The 25,347-nt window shown below is 36.1% G+C and overlaps 1 protein-coding gene across 1 annotated transcript in view; it reads right to left on the minus strand.

Annotated features, from left to right (window-relative positions):
* SEMA3A (semaphorin 3A) overlaps positions 1–21,725 on the minus strand; it is a 333,234-nt gene extending 311,509 nt beyond the window's left edge. The window contains exon 1 of the mRNA XM_026868121.1: positions 21,314–21,725. The gene's annotated coding sequence lies outside the window, so the exon portion shown is untranslated. The remainder of the gene's footprint in view (positions 1–21,313) is intronic.
* Between the last annotated feature and the right edge of the window lie 3,622 nt (positions 21,726–25,347).

Below are 25,347 nucleotides of genomic sequence, written 5' to 3' on the forward strand. Positions count from 1 at the left end.
TCAAAAACAAAACAGCTAAGTCATTCATTTTTCAGTGGAAATTTATGCTTAAATTCCTACAACAAACTGAGACATCTTTGTGATAAAGTGGAAGTGATTTATTGTGATTTTTGTTTACTTGCTTAATTTGTCCATTTTTATCAAAACTAGTGCTGTTTCATATTATTTTTTATATGAAATCCTTTCCATTTTCCTGACTGTCTCCGGGAAGCATTTTGCTAAATAAAATGAACAACAAACTTCAAAATCAAAGCTAGGCAAGGAAAAAACTTTCAGATTCCTAAGGAATTTAAAGAAGTATGTTTACATGTAAAAACCAAAAATAAATAGCCCACTATCCCATCAGCATAGTATTACCTCAACAGTCCTTTTAAAGATTCATTAGTGTTTCATCACCAAAGGTTGACTTGCTGTGTCTGAGTTGCCTGAATGTCAATAGTGAGATGAAGTGACTACACCAAGAGATGAATAGTTCTTTTATACTTAACCAGAGACTAGAACCAAATGAGTTTTAAATCCAGGAAGAACGCAGATCTACTTTACAAAACCCTGTTTAACAGAATTTTTGTTCTTCTAATTAACCCCAGGCCCTCTAAGTTGAATAAGATAAATGTGCAAAGAGAAATTGTGCTTTTGCCAGCTGTCTGTAGGCTTCATATCTTTAAGTTCCTAGGTCTGATTCTTACACCAGTCAAATCAGTTTTACACCAAAACCAACTAAAAATGTTCAAGGGAAGTACTCCCAGCTTACTTGTGTAAAAAAAACCCAGCATCTAAAAATCTGGATGCATCCCTGATCTGTGATTTCCAGGAGTTAACAAACATAAACCAGATGATATGCCACACCAATGTGGGAATAAGAAGCATCTGGAGCTGCATTTGTTCCATTAAAGGTCAGGGAAAGGATTTCCTTACATGGGAGAAAGCAAACTCTACATCTTTCCTACATTGTCTTAAGCCTATCTGCCCTTTAACAGCAGAATCTAGAGCAGAATAGTAATTACAACCTTTTTTAGCTTGTCCTTGTTCCAGAATAGCACAGTACTGGTAGCTATCACCATTTCTTAGGAGGCAGCAATTTGCAGAAAATTTGCCTTCAAAGAATTTTAAGCTCCTTTTGGACACCCCAATGGGTCTGGGGGAGAGGATTAGGAAGTGGCAAAAATTGTGGGTTACATTCAGCTTCCTTTATCCACTACATCCTTTTCATGTGGTGCAGGGGAGAAGTGCACATCAAGATTCTTCAAATCCTTGGCATGTGTTAGCTTTCTTGTGTGACGTTCTTAGAAACATTTTTTTCAAGATCTACAGCTATAGATGATTTGGAGTGTACATCACATATAACAGTTTATATCTCTGACACAGATTAAACATGCCTTGCACAGATTCTGAAGAAGTACAGACTTCTGCTTACAGACTGGAATATCTTCTGTAGCATGAAAGTCTTGCTTCTGATTCTATTTGGTAATAGGATATCTGACTTAGAAAGTTTAACTGGTTCAGCTGAGCAATGTCGTTTTGATTGTATCAAATGACTGAAAAGCCATCACAAAATTATAAAAATGTAAGTATCACACAATTTGCGCTAACTTTTCTAAACAGACCTACTGTGTAACCTATTCATTATACTTTGTGAGTGACTTCCATTATAATATGGTCAATGCAGACAAGTATGAAAAGACCACTTTTCATACTGAAGTTATAGAAATGTTTCAAAATGTGCTTCTAGGTAGCTGTAATAGAAAATATTTCTAGCAAAGCAGCTAGACACCCTAGCTAGAAGATATGAAATTTCTGTTTTAGAAGATTTTGTTAGCATTTTTCTCCCTTCCCAATCACCATGCTTAAATGTCTTGTTACTTTGGGATGTAAAGCTGGTAAATGCATGTTGTCTCCAGTGAGTTCTTACATTAGAATTTCTTCATAAGATCTTAAAAACGGAACTAGGAAGAGTTTTTGGTAAGATATGCTTTCCTCACATGTCAATCTACCTTTTCAATTTTACAAATTAATGTGTCATTTGCAGTAAGTATGTAGAACAGTATTTGTATAAACTAATTAGTTTAATATAGTGAAATATTGTCATAATTTTTTTCAACATAAGCATGCTATTTGAAGTATAAAAACACACAAATTCCCAATTTAATTTTTATTTCACTTCATCTTTTTTTCTTTAAAACAGCCATTAGAACAGATGCATAAATCAACCACTTGTGCATGAAGAAATATGAGTTTGTATTTTGTCAACAAACAAAGAATAAATTAAAACAATAGGGAAACCCACATTGTCTATGTGAATAATGTAAACACTTTATAGGAAAAGAAGAAAAATATAATTTGAAGAAATTGGGTTATGATCTACTTCAAAATGACCAACCTACTTAAGTCTTGCCAACTCAAAAATTGTGGACCATATACAATTCAGTCAGGAAAAATAAATTAATTTCCTAATGTTTATGCTTCATAACAATCTCAGAATTTCAGCAATGCTTCTGTACTTCTAATCTCTCTATCAGTTCAAATTCTACTCCAATGAACTTTTAACTGCAAAGACAAAAGTTGGATCAGCAGGGATTGTTGAAGAATTCTCCTACCTCAGCATTATTGTTATTCAGAATAATCAAGGCTGTCTTCTTTGCAAGTAATTTCTTTAACAACAGCACTGACTAGTCTGAACTTTCTCAGAATTCTTTGTATATTTAAGCCTCTGCTATGGTTTTGTTTGGAAAGGTCTTTGTGACATTGGGTAAAACTGTCCTTTTTCTGAAGCAGTAGCAGGAAAAAAAAATCTCTGGTTTAAGACTTCATTATGTAGACAGATAGAACAGTTACATTGTATGTTATTGTAAAATACATATGAAAGCAATGGCTCTGGAATCACCCATCTTCATTTTCTGAAAAATAAGGTAATCAGCTATTATACTTTGAAGAGTTCTGGCAAATACCCCAAATAAGCTGAATATATGTGTTAGAGAATCATCTCATTGCTAAAGGCAATTCTTCAGATCAGTAGCATTACTGGACCTGATACACTCATGAAGACACAGATACAGAAATTTCTCTATCTAGCAGCCTCCCTAGCTTTTGTTACTTTATACTTGTCTTTTTATTCCCCCTAAAGGAACTGTATACTTATTTTCCATGTACATTTCTATTCCTTAGGGCTTAGTTCTTGAAATTAATCAGGACTTGCTTCCTTGGCATGAGAGGAAGAATAATTTAGTTTTATATTTTCACCTCTTCTGATCTTAATAGCTGATTAGGCAGCAATTATTCAGCATTTCTCATAACAAGTTCAGCAGGGCACTGAGTGAAGGTGCCTAGCAGCAGGTTGAAAACAAAAGGGAGTAGTATATTTTTTAATATAATGAAAATTTAAATTGTGAAGCTCACTGTCAGAGTGTTGTGAAAATGAAAAATCTAAATGACTTAAGGTAATCACCACAGTTTCATGACAGAAAAAAATTTTTGAGGGCTGCTAGCCGGAATAACAAGATGCACTTGCAGTCCAGAAACCAGGGGAGGTGCCAAAGGGCAGAGGCATTTTATTCTCACATTCCTCTAAGTGTCCTCTGCTGACCACAGCCATGGGCTGGACACAGGCACAGGCTCACCGCTTCTCTGACTTGGATGGCTGCTCTCGTGTTTTTATCATATCTATTGCAGTTAAGTGAAAGTACAATGGCTCTGCTCAGCCACCACACAGGGTGAATGTATTAACAACTAAGATAAGAAACAGATCAAAAATAATTTACTCGGGTAATAGGAATAGTTAATTAAACCAGTGCAACAACTGTAACTTGAAGTAAATGGGGTGTGAGCTAATTCCACCTGCAAACACCATGGTATACTGATGGGGATGAATGACACCCCCCCTTTTTAAATGCCTATGTTTACTATAGTATCTAATGGCTTTCTACAGCACTTTAATCGACATTTAACCAAATGTAGTAACAAGACTCTGTTTTCTTGTAGGTACTGCTAAACGATGTAATATTACTTCCTGTAGTTATGGAGACCTTTGCTCTCGTTAGTGCTGCTATTCCATTTGACTGTAACCCTGAATAATCTTTAAAGAATGTTTTTAGTCATGGGCCCTTCACCTTCTGGTGATTTCATCCAGATACAATTTCCACAGGCTTTACTGGGTTAGACAGAATAAAAGAAGGGACCATCTGAATAAAATAAAATGTCACCATTAAATTGGCTTTTGTAGCTTAAGGTATAATGTAATGATATTTTCCCAACAGCTGCTTTCAGTTGAATTTGAAGTTTTGAAAACCCTTTGCATCTGATTCAAGTAATAAAATGCAGGTTGTGTTACTTCCTCCTTCTGTGTCGTATACAATAAGCAAAACGTTGATACTTTACATGCAACTGGTGGTCATTAGGAATTTTTACTGTATGTTAACATTACTTGCTGACCTCAACATTTGATGAATGAGTCACCCAATGAAAAGTCTGTTTAAAAATCCAGGGGTGGACAGATGTTGTTTTGGAATTAGACAATTCAGTATTTTTCTTTAATTTCTGTTGCTCACAGAAATTTATAATCTGTAGCTTATTGTTTGTATGTTCATTTCTTTTCAGTTTTCCCAACTAGATTGGAATGAGTGCAGTTCTACATATCTTCATGTGTTGCCTTTTATCCCAAGATTTTAAGTAGAAACTAGACAAAGGAATCACTTCATCAAGCATTGAAGTACAGCCATCCCTGAGGTGAAATGTAGCAACTGCTTGTCAGTCTATACAACCAATACGCAAGAATTTAAGACAAGGAAGGAAGAATAATCATTTTCATGGGAATTTAGCGAGGCAAAATCAACACCTGAGTAATATGTCACAGTCCTGTAGTGATCATCTTTTGAAAGATTCACTTAGTGTGTCTAAAAGAAGACACTTCGTCCTTCATCATATGATTCTCACTATTACAGTTACCATGGTAAGTATTGTACAAACAAGGAATATTTTCTAAACAAACAAGAAAGGCAAAGAGTTTAAAGGAGAAACTACTCCAGAGACACGAATGTCAGGCTTGGGAAGGGATCCAGTTCTTCTACCTGCTGTTTCTGCACTTTCCACCCGTCCAGTAATACTCTCTTTCAGTATGACCAGCATCCTTAATTGTAAATAAAGACTTTAATCATTTAACTTATTCAGTATCTCCGGCAAAAACTTAATCACAAGGCATTTTATGGTATAAAAGGAATCACAAGACACTAATATGAAGACTTTATGTAGTACAGGTTGGAAAGATGAAGAGATTTCTTAGAAGCAGGGGAAGAACCAATGAACGATGTAAGAAAGCAAGACCCACTTTAGCAAGATCCTATGCAAACTACGGGGCACAACAACAGGAAAACAGGATTGTTCGGAAAGTCAAACAAGGAAGTGAATGAAGCAGAATACAAGAAGAGGGTGTGAACATATACAAAATATGTATCAGAACAGCATCAGAACAGGAATTTAGAGTCTAGAAGAGTGGGAGAGAAAGAGATTAATAAGGTGCATGAGACAGAGTGCAGGAAGACTGTGGAGTATGTGAAATGAAATGAGAAAAAAAAATAAAATAATTCCAGTTAAGTTTCCCTAGATCACATTTGACCCAAACTGTTGAAATGACAAGCATAAAGCAGCCCCGTTTTGATGAAGAACAGCTTTTTCATTGAGGTGACTTTTCTCTTGCATTTTCTGTTACCTGCTTTTCACTGGAGGACATGACAGGTTAATACTAGTTCAGGTCCTCCTAAATGAGCTGATGCATTTGCAGCAGCATCAGTTATTCAGTCCAGAGGGAATGCCCACTGCATGAGACAATCTCATTACAGAAATTAACATTTACTGTGACTCAGCTATCTTCGTCTTAGAAACAGCAGAAAGAGACACAAGCCTTGAAAAGATACACTGGCATCCCTAAAGGAGCACTTGGGGAACGTATTCATGACTGTGGTTTTAATTAGGCATTCATAACTGCTGAATGACTACTTATGCTACAAAAAAGCAAGAAAAGTGTAAGATGAAGGAAATTAAGAATTATGAGAAGTCAAACACACATCAATGCTTTTCAGAAGTTTCATGCTTAGATTAAAAAAAACTGTATATAAAATATTGCCCCATCCGACTCCTCATCCTAGCTTTTATTTATATGTGCTCATAATTTTTAGTCTCGAGTGAAGTTTTAGGTAATTTTGTATCCAGTGAAAGAAAGTGAAATGTAGCCAAATCATGTCTGGTTTGCACTGGAGTCATTAGAAAAAAAAAAAAATATTGTCTCAAAGACAATGAACATTATAAAACCATCAGAATCTTGGGAGTTTTACCAGACTGTCACAAAAAATTCTACATCCCATATAGTTCCAAAATAGATATGTTAACAGGTTTATTAATGTAGTTTAATATTCATTCAGTATTAATGAAATCTGACTTGAAAAAAAACGTTATTTTGATTTTGCCATAAAAGTTTTGGTATTAAAGCAATTCATCTTACCAAACTATCCATGTATAATTAAAGGTATCTGAAGTGGAAGAATTAGCAGACGAATTTACTATAACCAGTTTCACTGAATTTTCAGGGACACAACAAGTCATGCACATATGTGCCAAAAGACCAATCTTTTAAACGCTTTCCTCTGAAAAAAAACCCAATCCTCTTACCTAGTAGCAACTGTTAAGTAACTGTGCTGGTTTTGGCTAGAGAAGAGTTAATTTTCTTTATAGTAGCTCCTACAATGCTGTTTTTTGGACTTGTGACCAAAACAATGTTGCTAGCACACTGGTGTTTCGGCTGTGGCTGAATCCTCCCCAGACAGCATCAAGGTTCTCTCTGTTTCTCAGTCTGCACTGCCAGAGGTACACAAGAACAGGACAGCTGACCCCAACTGACCAAAGGGATGTTCCTCCCTACTACATGATGATATGTTCGGTAATAAAAACTGGGTGGGTCAAGTTTATCAGCGGACTGGTTGAGCATCCGTTGGCTGATGGGGAGAGATTGTTTTTGCATCATTTGTTTTTCTTTGGTGTGTCCTGTCCCGTTCCCGACCTTTTTTTTTTTTTTTTTTTTTGAGTATTCTCAGTTTTGCCCTTCCGTGCACTGGGGGGGAGTGAGTGAGCAGCTGTGTGGGGCTCAGCAGCCTACCGGGGCTAACCCACAACAGAGATAAAAGTATTTCCACCGATCAATGGGAGTATTCTGGTATTTGAGAATTACTGATGTTGATTATGCTCATCATGCACAGAAAAAAATAAATCACCTTCCTTCTAATGATTGGAGTTTTTCATAATCTTCATATTAGTACAAGTATTCATCATTATACATTATAATTGCCAAATAGACATTACCCTACATTTACCTGATTGTTTCCTGTGAAACATTTGCAATACTTGCAAATCCTGCTGTGATTTTCCAGTATCACAAAAGAGGGCAAATCACACCATAAATGTTTTGTACTTTTTCGCCATAAGACACACAGCCTAAACAAAGTGACTTTTTTCTTTAACAGGTAGAGATGGAAGCCTTGTAAATTAGCACTTCTGCTTACCAGGTTGGTACTGAATTTGGTAAGGGTCGCTATAGAAATGGTATTGGTTGAAAGAAAATCTCAAGGGAGAGACATAAAGAGTGAGAGGATCCAAAATCTAGCTTAAACATTTGGAAAAGAATATCTCAGATAGCCACACTCTCAGAATAAATTTGTAGAGTTCTCAGACTCTTTTTTCAGTGATTTCATTTTGTTTCAGGCCAAAAGGCTTAAATTCCCCAAACAAAATATACAGAACCAAATCCAGAACCAATCAACCCATGTGTACAGTCATCATCTCTGGTTCTGATGGAAAGTTTCTTTACATATATCACTCTTCCTTTTTTCTTTTAATTTTTGTTGCAGCAAATTTTTTTTTTTTTTTTTAATCTATTTATCTATTTTCCCTCTTCCACAGCAGGGCTCTTTTTTTTTTTTTTTTTTTTAAAAAAAAAAAACAACAAACCAACAAAAAACAAAAACAACAAAAAAAACCCCACCCACACCAAATTAATGAAAATCAGGAAGAAACAATGAAAATCAAGAAAAGAGGTAAAAGGTGCACCCAAATAGCTCTGCTTCTGGTTCAGTGCTGGTCCATGGCACATGCACATTTTGCTAGGAGTTACTTTCTCCCTTAATCAGCCTGAGCTGAAGTCATGTCAGGGTGGACACCTTCACCCAAAGCAGACTATGCTTCAGAGGCCTTCAGCTGGTAAGAAGAAAATTATCTTCAGTCCTCTTGCCTGAAGAACAGAGATTTCATCAAGCAGAACAACAACCTAGCCAGATGATCTGAGCTCCCAAACAACTCGAGTGAGATGCCCTGTCTCTGCACCTGTGTCCCACACAACCACCCATCCTATCCTTTCCTTGAGGGGTGGGGTCTGGTTTGACTGTTATCAGCAGTGACACATTCCTTTCAAAAGTACCTGTGAGAGGGTGACGTTTTCCTCATACAAAAAAATACTCTGTCAAAAACTTCCTGCCAACCTGTATGCAAAATCATCTTGAAAATATTTGGGAAAACCACTGCTAACCAATGAATGTTGATTAAGCAGTCAAGTGGTTATTAATGATATTATTGCAGCTGCTGGTAATATGGAAGGATTATGTTAGTGATTTTTCAAGAGAACAGTATCTGCAAAAAATGCCTTCTTTGTGATCAACTAGGAAAAAACTCTCAACGGGTGTTAAAAATGGCATACTACTATTTGCAGCACCTAAACTTGTCTCTAAACCCAATAAAATGTAATTGCCCCGTTGTAAAATTATGTAATGTATCAGAAATGTCATAGTTCAGACAAGGGAAAGGATTGACAGTGGATGCTCAAACTTTCTGTCTCTGTATAGATCACTTTTTCACGTGTACTTGTTGAAGATTTATTCCCTGTGCCTTTTTACTGTTATAAATGAACTAGCAATTTACATTCTTGCAGCTGAAGCTTAGAATATCCCTCCCCGTCTATGAACACATCCTTCAAGAAGATGTCTGATGTCCTTCTACCTTATCAAGAGCTATTTTTCAAAGATTCTGATCCAAAACCCACTGAAGCCCATGGAAAAAAAACCCCAAAACTAAACAGTTCTATTGAATTTCAGGGATATTTTGTCCAAGTCTAGAAGTAAAAACCAGAGGTTTGTTTCCAACAGCATAAAGCACAAGGACTTTCCCTGTGAACTTCCTGCTTTTCCTTCTCTGCTCCTGCATGAAGGAATCTGACCAAGTAAATGAACCATTGCTTATTATTTTTTATTAGCACAACCTTGTATTTATCTTAATGAATCTGATTTTATCATTCTTATCCTCATATCTCTTAGTTTATTCTCTTGCCTAAAGATATATCTTCAACACCACTGTTAATTTAGTAGCTATGAATCAGTGGAGAATATTACACCTTATCTGATTAAAGATTTCTCTAATATGCCATTGCTTCTCAGCTTGTCTCTTACGTGACTGATCACCATACCCTCTATCACATGCATGGATCTGGGAACAGACTGTTGTCACATGAACCTCACTTGACACACTAACCTCCATTTAACTATTCTCCATTAATGATTACTCTCTGCATTTGGTTATTCTTGACAATTATACATTCAGATTTCTTTAGATTACCTCTGAAATTATAGTTATTAGATTTAATAAATGCTTCATTAAAGGTATACATTTTTTGATGACACAACAAATCTGTTAGAAGAATTGCCTTTTGAAAATATCATGTAGATGTACGTTTTGTAACACGTAAATCAATTGGAAGAGCATGTTGCTGATAAATGAGATTAAACACTTCTATTTAGAAAATAAGTTGTACATAAAAATTAATATTTCTGAAGAACCGACACAATAGAGAAGGAAGACTCATAGGGATAGTAATAATTCTGTCATCAATGCAAATTTGATTATTGTATTTACAACATGATCTGCAGCTACCCTTGAAATGATGATAAGAAAACAAAACACTGAAAAATGTCTCTCAAAGTTGGCGCTACACATGCTATGCAAGCCATGAGGGGGATGTGAGCAAGTGACACTGATTCCAGCATATTGCAACAGCGAAGTGATTAACTCCACCATAATAATAATGTTCTTTTAATGCATCTTTCAGGGGTGTAATTATAACTAGTATTACTAAAGTGCCAGCTGAGACCTATTATTCCTTGCACCATGTGCTATGCTACAGGCATAATAAAAGAGAGCTATTTCATACTATTACAAGATCTGGATACGTACCATCCCCTGCATGTCCATGTTTCTGTTTGTATGGGAAAGGCATAGGCTAAATGAAGGACTGTGGTGAACTTTAAGTAGTTCCAGGATCTGGAAACTGGGAAATCAGGGCTGCACTACAGAGCACATTTGCACTGCTGCAGAATAAAGGAGTTTGTTGGCGTTTTTTTCCCACTCCGTTTTTCGTATGTTTTACAAAGACTGAGAAAGTTGTTAGCATGGCAATTGTATGGTAATATTCACTTTTCTAAAGTTTGCAGAGAAATGATGTGAGATTAACCCCTAAATGCGTTCATATGTTAAAAAAAGAAGAAGAAAAAGAGGAAAAAAAACCCCAAAACTATCCAAGGATCTCGTTAGTCAACCAGCGAATCTAGCTGCAATGCCTGCTCCTCTACCGTGTAAATGTTCCCAGTCCTACTGAAGGTAATAACAACTCATTTGTGCCAGCAGCGGATCTAGCCCATGAGGCCATAAAGCAAACAGGGAAAAAAATCCCATCAAACTAAACATAATATATATATAATTTAGGCTACCTCCAAGGGCTCCTAAACTAATAAATTCTGAATTGAGTGCAAGGACATAATTAACTCTATTTGTGTCATATTTAATTTTATCAGTGATATGACTAATTGCCCCCTTTTCTATCTGTTTTCATTGTTTTCAGGCTTGACTTGCTTTTTGCTTGTATACTTGCCAAGGATTTGATGTCATTTCTCTTCTCTGGAGTTAACCTCTGCAGGAAAGAAACATCTCTAGACTTGCACCAGGGCAGCTGTGAACAGAGGGGTGGATTCATAGCTTGTTACTGACCTGCTCCACCAGTGCTCCTGCTTCACTGTAGCTATTGGAAAATTAAATATTTGACTGCCACACTACTTAAATTTTACTTATTTTTAGGTATTCTGAAGTAAGCTTTTCTTATTTTTCTGTGCCCATATTTTTTTTTTAAATGCATGACCACAGTGAAATAGTACCAACTGTTAAATGTACCTGTCTGAAAAGCAGAAAATTTCTATGTTAAGATCATATTGCTCCCTTGAATTCACCATACTCTTCCCCCCTTCCTTACTTTATAGTGTGTGTAAAATTCATACTGTAATTGAAAATTTGCCCCACTGCTAGTTTGCATTCCAGAATTCTGACAATAATGAAGAAATTATTTATAAATTTATTCAGCATCATTTTTACAAGTTAGATGGCTAAATTGTTTAGTAGACATTCATTCTGAATGTGAACTAAATAAGATCTTACTATATTTGATTTCACCTAATATATATCATGCAGAAGAAACATAATATCCACTCATTAAACTAGCTTGAAGATTGATTGAAATATCATGTTGCATTATGTCGTATGGGCAAAATACAGTTAATTAAAGCAAAAGGTTAAGACCAAATGAAATATGAACTCATTGAGACCTAAAATTTTACATACACAGGGCCTGATTCTAATTTACATGAGCTGATGTAAAATGTGAGTCACACAAAACCCAATCAAACCACACCTCTAAAATGAGTATAACTGATAGGGTTGTTGCTTTCATTGTCTTGAAATAAAGAGAAAGGTTGCAAAGAAATATGGGTTACTGAAATTAAATTACTTCTGTATTTTTTTTTCCTTAGTGTAGCTACTATTGGATGTTGTTTCCAGTTCTGGTGCCCAGACTTTCAGCTGAATTCAGACAGTGAGCAAAGAGATGGAGAATATGATTTATAACATAAGATCTTTGAATTTATCTCCAGATTTATTACACGTATCATGAAGCACCTAATAGAGGCAACTCAGAATTGGAAATGAGTACTACAGAGTCCTTCTGCAGATGCTACTGATCTTTCAGTGGAGTTATGTCCAGAGGGCAATAGTATCAAACCAGAAGTGAATCAATCAATAGAGGGTCTTACCTCACCCTAGTGAGTATATAAAGGACTCTATATACACAGAAATTAATCTGGGACCAATATCTGTAAAAAACCCACATTTTTTTCAGACAAAAAATGAGAGGACTATAAAACATGTGGGCAATAACATTACAAAAATGTATGGTTGGAACTGGAGTTAGAAAAATTAAAATCAGTAATTCAGAAAATATAATTAACTATTCAGCAACCTGGATATTTTTATCAAGTGTTCGAATTCTGCTGTGACTATTGGACTTGAAATAGGAATGAACTCAGTGAATGAAATCTTGTATTTTGCAAGTTTGTTTAAACAGCTTTATAGTTGACTGTCACCAACCCCTTTCCTCCAAGTAATTAAAAATCTACCTGTTATGCATTTCTTTCCAGCCATAAAACTACACTGAAAACAGATAGGACCTCAATATGCATATTCCTTTGAAACAGTGTCAAATTCTCTTCTTAACTTTTGTTGTCCGTGTTACCTGAATGCTAGCTAAATCCTATATATATGCCATAGATTGTAAACCAGTGAGGAATTTCAAACACTGACAGCAGATATATAAACAAAACACTAATTCCTATGTTTTTATGGTAGAAGCAGATTTATTGCTTCTTCTCAGTCTCTTTGTGCTGTGCTGGATGCTGTATATGGAGTCTGGGGAGTCAGCAGCTCTCTTCAGGTGGACATTCATGCAGCACAGCATGGGTCTGGCTTGGTGAGTCCAAACCACCCACCTCACAGCATTTGGCTCCAGAGTGTGTCCTGGGAGTGGGGCCCAAGGCACTGCTGTTCTTTGCCTCCTCTTAGCTGGTATTATCTCACAGCACAAATTATGCCAAGGTTAATGTAGACCTGGCTCAAGAAACAGAGAAGAACCACAAGAGCCTTTATTCGGCCATATACGTTCCACACTCACTTGTTGGCAAAGTGCATGCAAACCCTAGACTTCCCAAAAAAGAGGTATTTTCATGATGTTGTAGCATCATTTTAGTAAGAAGAAAAATAAACAGAAATAAGAAAAAAAAAAAAAAAGAAAAAAAAAGAAAAAAGCACTGACTTCTCTAAAATGGATCATGCACAACACTATAACTAAAAAATGTAGAAACACAATTCACAGAAATACATTCTTTTTCATAATATTTGTAGCTTCACTAAAAAAAAATAGTCTGAAGGTTGGTCTTTCACATGACTAAGTCTAAACCATCTCTGATATTCTGTCCTTATAAACTTGCAGTATATCTTAGCAATGGTCTCTGCTTTTTGTTGCAGAGATCTCCAGTTTTATGTAGAAATTGATATTAAAAAAGTATTTTCTGAAATGTCTCAATAATGATTTCTCAGTTTCTTCTACAGTTCTGGTTAATTAAAGGTAAATTAAATCCAACCATGTCACCCAATTATATCCACATTGCCCATTTTATTACATGTGTCTAGGTTGACAGCATAAAGAATTACCTTCAATAGAAGAAAAGCAAATTATTCTCTATTTAAACTGCTGGGACGGCATTTTAATTCTTTAACACTTGATAAGCACTTAACAGAAGAGGACACAATTACCTTAAAGAATCAAACCCTCTGTTTTTCAATTGAGTTCAGTAACTTGAAGCTTTTTAATTAAGTACACCAGAGCAGTTTATTGCTTTAGCTGGTTCTCTGTACCTTTGAGTCTAAAGTATAAACCCTTTTATGTGGTAATAACATTCCATATAGGTTTTCAAACAGCATAAAGGTATTGGTTTAGCCTATTTATGCTTAGCTCTCTACATCTGCTAAGTAATTGCTTTTTTCTTAAATGAAATATTAGAACACTAAGCATGTACTTTGTATGTATAGACACTGTGGATAGTGTATAATAAAATCATTCATGCTGCAATAATTAAAGCTGTGTCAGCATTTTCATTAAAACCTCTATTTTTCAAGTGTTTATAATTCAGCCATAAAAAATTGCCTTGGACGCTTTCCACCATATCTGAAGGCCAAAAAAATATATCCATGAAGAAGTTTACAAGTTTTGAACACTTGTTTTGCAGGTGTAGAGCTGAAACCCAATTTTGATTTACAAATGAATTTTGACAAGTAGCCACTGGCATTTTTAAACCCAAACAAATCCAAAACACTTGAGATTAGCAGGTTCATAAAACCACACTTTCTGTGAGATTATATTAATTACTGTAAATGCGTGTTGTCATCCCTCATCAAATTTGTGATTGGTCATGAAAATACTGGTACATGTTAACAATAAGTAAATTTGCAGCCTACAAGATCTTAAATCTAATAATGTGAAGTGTGATTGATGTATTCTTTTATGAAAGCAAGTTTATATACATTTAACTCTTTGTAAAGGTGCTAAATCAAACCCCTGTGCTAAATTCAAGTGCTATGGAAGCCAGTGTGTTTTGGCAGAGTTTTCTCTCTGGAGACCGCAGTTATCTGTTTTCTCACAGATCCAATACAGCATGGGCATCAGCTGTGTCTGCTTTCCCACAATACCCTGTTAATGTGCTCTAAACCTAGTATAAAGGGAATCATTGCAGTGATAACAGAGTCTCTCACTTGACATGTCATTAAATCTTTTTTCTCAGTCTGTTAAAATGGCTGCCAAGTGAGCTTACTTGGATGGAGTTTCTTGTAGCAGCACAAATGGATGGACTGAGGAACCATGACTAAGGGCATGAAATAGCGAACAGGGCTTTGTTTGGTATACCCCTGCCACCTCACACGTACACTCATCAGCTTGTAGAAATTTGGCCTGTGAAGACATGGAAGCACTGATCCATGGACCATCAAGTTTTGCTGGCATGTTTTGTCCTTGAGGATGCATAAGGAGACCTGTCAGTGTTGTTCTCCACAGTGCTGGCCATCTGCACAACCTTTTCAAATCCCTACTTTATCAAAGGGAAATGAATACTATTCTTAAATAAATTAGTGGAAAAAATCCACCTAAAAAAAAAAAAAAAAAAAAGAAGTGTTTTTTTTCCACTAATAAGTTTGGAAGTGTCTTTCAGGTAGAATAACCCCTGTAACTTCAGTTCTGTCCTGCCTTGTCCTATCCTGTCCTTGTTATAAATCAACACCATAGCACTGTATCATTTTTCATTTGTGCATTACCCAGTGGAAGATCCATCAGGGATGAGTCTTTTTGTCTTGCTGATTGAAGCAAACAGAAATAGGCTTTGCCCTACAGAGCAAAAAGCTCTGCAAACCAGTACCCTCAGGCCCTGTTCACACCTGTTCTACTTATTATTTTGTTTGGAGAGTTTTAAGGGTTTATGTGGCATCACTATGGTCTTTAAACATGGCTATTATTTTACTTTGTATACATCTTGATACGTGTGAAATATTGTGAAGGCCGTGTTTCAGCTGCTTAAGTGGTATTTTTAAAGCATGATGCCCAGAATCATGAGGTGAATGCTCCATTTTGTGACAGTGCTGGTTGGACTAGGAAGACTTTTTGAGATGATGGTGGAAGACCCTGCATGGGACAGAGGAGGTGTGACTGGTGACATACTTGTTTGTAACTTCTGTGTCCTTATAAAGAGCCTTTTGTCCTCTTCAAAGTCTTAATCAGGACAGTAGATATGTCAGACATTATACTCACTGAGTCGTCTATGAGACTTACTTTGAAACAGGAATATATTTGGGCCTACTAATAAACTAGTTCTTTAGGAATTTTATAAAACATGATTTGGAAAAACAAGTATTTTTCTCACATTGCCATAACACTGAAAAGAAAATCTATGTTTTTGTAGATGGGTAAGAACTATGATTTAACAACTAACATTACTAGAACTTTACCACATACCAGTTTTCCAGAAGGAAGGGTCTATTTGCACTGTGAGAAAACCTACTGAGTTAAAAAAACTCCCAGTAGAAATTGCATTACTTTGTACCATGCATGTTTCTTTCATTTTCTCCAATGTAAATTTTGAGGGTAACACTAATGTTATTATACAGGTACGACACACATCTGTGATATGCACTATGTGAATTTGCTGTGCTGACATTTCAAAGACTGGTTTACATTCATGGAGCTTTTAAAGTCCAGCACAAACTTCTGGAAATTTAACAAACACATTTTTGACCTCAACCCTTTTTGTGTGTAGTATTGTTGGCCAATTTGTCCCAATTTTACAGGTTTTTAATTTCAAAGTTGTCAGAGTAGCAAATCTCATAGCTGGTGTTACTTTAAAACCATTCAAAATAAAAATTGAGCCCTGCTGTTAATTCCAGAGAAGAAAATGTGATAACACCTGAGCTGAATTTAATATAGTAAATCCAAAATAAGATTTGGGAAAAAAACACAAAACAATCCTATTGTTGTCTAGTTGAATCTTTTTCTCGCTCTTAAATTTAAAGGAAAAAAAATAATGAAAAATAAATTATTCTGATTCATGGTTTCCTTACCACTGTTTTCTGAGGTTTTACACCAGAGTATAAGCTACTGAAGCAAACTTGTATTCATTGTGCTTGGGATTTGTGCTTATCATGGGGTTCATATATCTTTATCACCCTTTAAAGAACAGCAGTAAAAAAAAAACCTAGAAAGCCTTTCCCATTAATCATTTCAAGTGAACTCACATTTTTAAAATAAGGACAGAGGCATGTTGTTCTTAAAATGCACTCCTTTGCTGTTGTTTTAATAACATTTGCACTCCAATTCCTCATAGGAAGAAGAAGGTATGCACAGCTTGGCTCTAGAAAAGCATGATTTTCAATTTTTTCCTGCAGTTTTAATTCCATTATTCCTGAATATTTGTAACTACTGCCATCAGCATCTAAGCTGCTCACCTGCATTGAAGACCATTACACCGATTACTAGACCTCCTAGTAATTATGAGAAAAAACACTTGACAAACTGGTACGAGAATATCAGAACGATAAATCAGAATGACAGCACTGTGTCATACAAACACCTTATGTGAACATCTGCATGTCCATATATTAAGATTAAAATTATCAACAATCAACAAGTCAACACTTCTTTATTGTGATACCACTGAGTTAAATAAGCAAAAAGAACAGCTTTATAGCATTTAAAAACTTTCATTCTGGTACAGAGCTGAAAGACACAAAATGTATCATTGTCTGAATGTACCAGAAATTTTGAAAATAATTTTTTTTTGAGGTGATTTAGTTTTAACATAGACATTAGCAAGGAAACTTTTATTGTATCAAGATTCCTAAAATATTGGTTTATCCTTAAATCAGACCTACTTGCTATTAAACATTATTTAAAAACTATGTGTCAGACATTCACTACCAAAACCTAATTATCACTGGACATAAGCTTTCTAGATCAAAGGCTTAGTTTCCATGGCAGTACCTAAACTGCCCTCTTAAGTAACAGCTCATGCATCAAATTAGCATTGATACTTACTTAATGTAAGAAGAATGAAAACTAAATTATGTTAACTTCTCCCTAAACCCAGAGAAGTAACCAAGATTTAGGAAAGTAAAATTTGCAAATCTGTAGTGTATTGGTGTAAATAATTGGTGTGATTTTTATGTAAATAACACTGGCAATGCTAACTAGACTTGCAGTATGTTGGCCTTAGCACAATAAAGGTCTGAACTAGCTTACAATTGACGCTTTTTATGAAGAATAATAAGACAGATGAAGAGAAATATTTTTTTTCAGCGATTGCTCATGGAAAATATTTTTGATTTGTGGAACATACACAATTTGAGGTTTTCCTGTAACCCTAGCTAATGTCCTGGTAATCTTTTGATGCTCATCAGTAACACATTTTTATGCCTATAAGCATTTTTTCTACATCTTTTTCAGTTTAAGTCTCATTAAATCTTTAGCAGCCATGAGTAATAGTATCAAAGAAGATAATATAGGATTCATTGTGTCATACAATACCTATAGCTTCTACTACACTAGCAAATGGGAGTAAAATTAAAGCCTTCTGTAGAAATGTTAGTTACAGAGAGAAAAAAGGCTTGCTTAATAATGTCTTCAGTGAAGTTTTGTCAGTAAACAATACGGTCAAATTATGTCTATTAAAAATATTTTCAGAATGACTCCTGATTAATTAATAAATTCTTTATTACTATAGATTACTGAAGTGATAGACACTATGCTTCCATTATAAATCTTAAGTATAACTGTCAATTTGCCATTGGGCTCTTGGCTGAACATGGAACACACAGAGCTAAAAATCTCAAATGTCTATGCCTAAGCCAAGTCTCCTAGGGTTGTATTCATACATTTAAACAAAAGGCCTAATGAAGACAAACTTAGGTCTGAACATACAGTTGAATAACTTGTGCTTTCAGATCTGGATATTTTTTCAGATCCTGATTTTTATTTTTTTTTCTCACACCAAATTAATTGAAAAAGTGGACAACATAATAATTCCAGTAAGTGACATATTGCTGTAAAGTACGCCGTCAGCACTAATATCAGCAATAAACATTGTTGCTCAACATATTACTTACTTGCTCTTTTTTGGGTAAGGGTAATGGCAATCAAGTTTATGCATAAACGCAGAACTCTATTACACTCATGAGTTGTAACTGAGGTCAGGATTAGCCTGTATAGTATGGAAGTACCATATTATTTATATTCAAATTATTTAGGCACTGAAGCCAACAGAAGAGGACTTGAAGGGTCTAAAGATCTGTTGCAAAGTGGGGAGAAGGCATAGAACATAACATTTCTTGTGAGTATATGTGTGTATATGTGTGTGTGTATATCAGAAAGATGGTGAAAGAGTGAAAGAAGTAGATTAAGTGGTTGCACTGCATACACTTAAAACTTACAGTCATAATAAACAAATAGAAAAAGTATCATATGATGCTTATCTAAAATATTTGAGTTGTTCTATTGCAAAAATGCAATACAAATTACTAGATGATACTGTAACTTACATGCAAATGAATAATATCTGACTTCTAAAAAATACATTAAAAAAAAATAGTTACACAGCATGTATGATCAAAACACATGACAGCTTTTTAGTTTTCTTGAAGTAAACTGGGTAGCAACCTGGGATAAATTTTGTCAGGTGTGTTTATGCAAATAGAAATTTATCAGTTGGTAGTATTTCCATCTTTTATTTTTCCTATCCCTAAATGCCTTACAGAGCAGTGAGTTGCATTAAAAGCAGAGGCTAAAATATCACTCAAAATCTGTTGACTGGAAAAAGCAGAGTAATCTGTTTTGATCTAAATACTGGCAGAGCACTTGAAGTGAGTACGATAGGGAGAATGTGCCCCTGTAACTCTATTACCTCACTTGTACCTTAACCTCATAGCTATACCGATATCTAAGACCATCTTTTACATGGTATTGTTATGTATGGATTGTTGCAAAGTTGTATTCCAGATACATATATTATGCAGCTGACATAAATTAAGCAGGAGTTTCTTGTGAATTCACACTTGCACTTTGCAACTGTGAAAAAAGCTGTGATGATAATAATGGCTTTTAAAGTCTAAAACCCAATTTCTACTACGTTACGTTTAAGAGAGAGAAAATGCCTATTGCTATTTATTACTTATGCTATTAGTTCTCTGAAAATGACTTTCTATTAATCACAGTGTGACCTTGCCATTAAGGGGCAGTTGTTGGAGCCAGAGAATAACTGCAATAGTCGAGTGTATGAACTGAACTACGACAGTGTTCATGCACTGGAGGAGGCACAATGAAATTAGATTCTCTCCCTGTAGGGGGTAGACGTTGACCGCTGTCTGATGCCGGTAACTACAGGTCTAAATATTTCTTCCAACTCAGTTGTTTTACCTTCCTAAACTTCCAACTTCATCCCTTTTAAATTGCCATATTTAAAAGCTTACTGTTATCAGACTGGATGTTGGTTTTTAGCAGCAGGATTGGACTAATGGCCATCATGCACAAAGGATAACTGTAGCAGCCTAAAGCCATGGCTAATTAAAAGGACCATATATACTTGTCTGTCCAACAGTGAAGAAAATAACTCTTCTGCAGAAAGGAAGACTACTGAATGCATTTTATAGGCATAACTATGCAGGCTCATTTGTTCCACTTCCAGTGTTGACAACAGCCACCAACCTGGGTAATAGTTCAGAATAAATTAATCCTGAAGTGAGAAGTGTTGTCTCATTGGATCCTCCAGAAAATAAATTCAGACATACTTCTGGTATGCATTCTTACACTGTGTCATCATCTACTTGAGACGCTGGCAGATCCTTTTTATACTGCATATGTTTATTTCTCACAGAACATTTTGTATATGCAACGGACACGTTCTTTTACATTGGCTGACATTCCACCTGAAAGTCCATCACAGCAAGCTTGTTAATGTGCTTCAGGATATACAGTACAGTAGTAAACAGACTCCCAATAGCAAAGTAAAACTCTGGTAGGAGGCTTGATGAATATGTGTGTGCTAAGATCAAATCTTGACTTCAAGTTCAAGCGCAGTTTAACAGCAAATCCGAAGTTGTAAATGCAAAGTAAAGGTAATTTTAAGGCTGCTTTAAACCAAGCATGAAAGACTGAGGAGTCAAAGTTGAGATTCTATACATCTGGTTCTAATATGCCTCTTGCATTTTAGACAAGAAACCTCCTTTTTTTGTTTCAAGCTTTACTATCACTGTAGTGGATACAGTTTGTTGGTTTATATTTGGCAACATTGTCAGTACATTTGAATCAATGGCTTGGTAAACAAATTAATGTGGCTTTCTTTTGGAGGTTAAATTACTTTTATTTTTCAAAGTCCAACATTCCTAATTCTTGTTTCCTCATTTCCCTCCTCTTCCTCCCCTCTCTCTCAGAAAAAAAGATTTAGATAAGTATTTTAATTTCTTCATTTAAAGATTTTCATTTATGCATTTTATAATAAAAAATATTAAATCTTACTTCTGCTCAGTAGACAGATATTGTACAGACACATATCTTAATAGAGAAAGGGACCTATGTGTGACTGATATCATTATATAGCTCAGTTTTAGATAAGAAAGCTGCTTCAGACCAGCTGTATGGTCTGAGTAATCAGGCTGAAGTGGCAGGACAAGGGCACTGTGTAAAATGAAACAGGAAGAAATGCACAGGGGATCTGCATGCAAACATTATTCTGCTTCTTTTCTGCCCAGCCTTTAGAGGATTCTCTCAAAAGTAAACACAGTTAATTAATTCCCAAGTAAAATAAGTAAATGCAAATTTTCCACTTACTGTGTGCTGTGCTTTGTCCGTGCACTGAAGAGAAGAGACAGTTCTGCAGCGCTCACCTAGATCCAGGTTGCTTTCTAAATTAGTCATACATGCAAGCTGGAGGAAGCTCATTGACTTTTTAACTGTGCAAAGAGCAACCCATCTCACTGCTGCTAGACAACCCTTCAGGACACTGTGCTGAACTTCAGCACAAGAGCACGGCATCTATTACGCTTGAGGCTCTACCATTTCACCTACACCTGGGTGGATCTATCAAGCTTCATCTCTATTAGGGCGGTTTGACTATGTGGTTTAAAGAAAAAAAATAAAAAGAGAGAGGGGGAGAGAGGGAAAGAGAGAGGGAGAGCGAGAGAAAAAAGGGCTTGCCGTTGTCACACTTGTTTCCTATTAAAGAGCCTTACGGTGGATTGAGTAATTGTGTACGAAGGTAGTCTGGCTGGCAGATGTGTGCAGCCCCAGTGGAGCACTAGATTCAAGGCAGATGGGTTGTACCAGGGCGCAAACAACACTGGAAAAAGAGAGGCGTGATTAAAACAGCAGGCCGCCGTTTTACAGTGCTAGAAGTGGGGATAGCATGAAAGCTCCCAGGAACTAAAGCTCCCCAAAATGGGAACTGTACAGACACAAGCTAACTGCAATAAAGCAAACCTGATAAAGCACAGCGGATGATCAAATTGACCGAGTTATGCAATACTGAAACCATCATGATTATTAATGAGCCTCTCTCCCCTCCTCCTCCTTGCAGGCACTTGCATTAGAAATACTCAGTTGCAAAGAGCATGAGCATGGGTTTATTCAAAACAGAATCCTGAGCTACCGTACAGTCTGAGGCATCTTTTGGAAATGGATTAGAGTTACTTTGAGGGTTTTACATTGTCTGTCAGGTCTGGTTCAGCTTAAAAGAAAAAGAGAAGCTGAGTAGTGGGAGTGAATCTGCTGTTAACGGTTATTTCTGAGACTGGTTGAAGCAGATCGTCAGAGAAGTGAACAAGGAATCCTTATTATAAACTTCTGTCAGACATGCATAGGGACAAAATCAGCCCTGGTATAGCCACACCAGTATATGTCAGGGGTGATTTTGTCATGATGCCTGTCTTAGGTTATTGAATCTTGGCTACATCAGATGGTTGGAGAATCCCTGTTATCGCAACAATGGTTTGTAATGGTACACGTTAAACTCCTACACAGACAGGAGAGAAAGGCTACTTGTATAGTACTGAAGTGATCTCAAGTGCAGAGCTCCCATGTGTGAGCTCATGTGTGCACTGGCTGTCTACTTTGAGGTTTAAGTAGAATTTAAATAAGGTGTACCCACTTTTTGCTGGACTTCTACTCAGAAGTGATGAGTCTGATAAAATTCCCTCATTGAATCTCTACTGCAGTTTTTTTCCACCAACAGTGAAAGGCACCACAACACAGATGCCTGCATGTGAGCCTGTCACCCTGGGATGCCTTTGTGTCAATGGTGAGAAACAGGGACTGCTAGAAGGCAGCTAGTCTGAGCCTATGTAGATATCTAAAAGAGGTTGAGTGCATCACATCCTGTTCCTATTGATTATCATGTTATTTCAGATTTGAGCAACTAAGCTAAGTCCCCCACTCTGCATGTCTGATCCTCAACCAGTTTTAATTAACACTGATGAGTATAGTTACGATTTTTTCATAAGAACTGAGACTATGGTCATGCAGCCCAAAACAATACTACTACAGTATTCTAGGATACCATTGTAGCATAATATAGTACTTATTTATTGTGTATAGGGAAGGCTGGTCCTTAATATCTACCAGCTGTTTTATCAGACCCTTTAGACAAGAATGGTTTATATACAAAATCCTATGGATATTTCCCATGTAAGCTCTTGTTATTAATTTTTCAATAAGGCCCATTCATATCCAGGTAACTGAAACAGCAAAGGAAACATAAAAAATGGGCAAATATTTTTCTTTTCATAACAAAGTTCCTTTTTTTTTTTTTTTTTTTTTTGTTGTTTTGTGCAACAGGACTTTCACAAGAATGTATTTTTCATTGTTTAAGAAGCTTGATTTTTGGCACGCTCTTCTCTCCTAATGAAGTTTCTCAGCCACACAAAAGAAATGAAGCAAGAAGTAGGGATTAATGAGCCTTAAAATTCATATTACAGGAGTTGCCTATACCTACAGTTAGAAGACATCTAAATTTAAAGTTAATCAGAATTCTTAAATTCTGAATGTAGCAGTAGCAGAATATCTCAGACCTCAGAACACTGAACAGTTTGTTGTCATTTTCATGCTTAAAGGGTTTCACCTTCAATCTAGAATCATTTTGTCAGACTGCTGATGGAGTAGCCTTGTACAAAATGGACTTCCAGTTTTCAAAGACAACCAAATGGATTCTAACGCACAACCCTACTGTCCAGACAATAGCAACAGGCTTGCTGGAATTAGATGCTTTCAATGCCTGAAATTTTCATGAGATAGGAAAGGATTCCCTGGCTCAGATTTAGAATGGGACAGATATACTTTTCAGCCTGGTAGCTGAAACATTCAGCTGAGGCAACAGAGTTGGAAAATGTCTCCTTTCCTATTTACCGCAGACTGTTTAGTCAAAGACAGTTTAATGAAATTATACAAACAGTCTTTGATAGGAGGCAGAGCTGGATCTGATCCCTTCAGGAAGAGAAAGGACCAAACCAAGGATCTGGATACTTATATTCCAGAAGAGGATTTCAATAGAAATATTTTAGAGTGAAAGGGAGCTCTGTTACAAGCATCACTTCTGCCCTTGCCCTGCCTTCTCTGACCTTCTGAAATGAAATCAGGAGACATATACTTGCAGGGAAAGAATCTAAGTGAAAGAAGATGAAACATTATCTGACATATAAATGAGACACATCAAATACACAGAAGGAGGCGTTCAGCAATGACATCTTCTTGTTTCCTGTGGCATCTCACTCAGCACACTGGGTGCTGAGGATTACGTTCTTGGTTCCTGGGGTGCTGTAGAAATGGTCACGGTGTGTGCACAAAAGAGCAAAGAGAGCTACAGTTGCCCAAAGGCCCCTCAGTAGTCAGTGAAGTCAGATGGATCTACAAGTGGTAGCAGCCTGTAGGCAACAGACTGGGGAGAATAATATTGTTTAAGAACGTCTGTGCTCTCAATTATCTCCATATCCAAAATTATACAGTTTTCATTTTCTGCGTAATCCTTTACCAAGGTGACTGACCTGTGTAAAGAACAAGTAAAAACTAGCAGGGTCTGTGGCTTCTCTCTACTCCTCATCCAACCATTGGGAGTTGTTAGAGGATGACACTATGCTACTTTGAGAAGTCATTGACATATCTTGAGTCTTTCTCATCTATTCATGCAGAAATTGCTGCAGTTATTATTAAGGAACTGCTATAGGGTTCTGGATTGTCCTTTATATTTAAAATAAGAATTTTCCAGGGAAATTATCTTTTTTTTTTCATGTAGTTCCTAGCATGTAGTTTTATTTGGTTTCTGAGAAACTTCCAGAATGGTGGAGTTGATTTTCCTCCCATTTACTCCTCTGCAACTCAGCGACTTCAGGATAAGTCCTTTCCTGACATCTCTAAGAGTGTTAGGATGGCTCTGCTGTCTATGAAACTGTTACATGACCACCCACTATTAAACAGATGTTCCCTGGCTCAAAATATAAATAGAGTCTGGAGCGTGAAGCTGGCTGTGATTTATTTAGGTAACTGTGACCTTGTATGGAAATATTCTCACTTTTTTCTTTTTGGCAACAACCCCTTTGATTTTTCCATTTTTTATTTTCTCCTGGGTTAGAAATGGGATTTTCCTTCACATATAATTATACTGAGATTTACCTGAGTTACAGGATGTAAAAAATGCTTTCTTCAGGAAAATATAGGCAGAATGGGAAAAAAAAGAAAAAGAAAAAAAAAAGAAAAAAATATTCATATTTTTAGAAACTGAGTCCATATTCTCCCTTTAGTGAATTGATTCAGGTTATACCCTGCATCTCAGAAAACTAAAAGATTCAAGTGTCTTGTTCAAAAAACCTAATATTCAG

The sequence above is a fragment of the Athene cunicularia genome (genome assembly GCF_003259725.1).
Source record: "Athene cunicularia isolate RWA chromosome 1 unlocalized genomic scaffold, athCun1 chr1_part2, whole genome shotgun sequence".
NCBI lineage: Eukaryota > Metazoa > Chordata > Aves > Strigiformes > Strigidae > Athene > Athene cunicularia.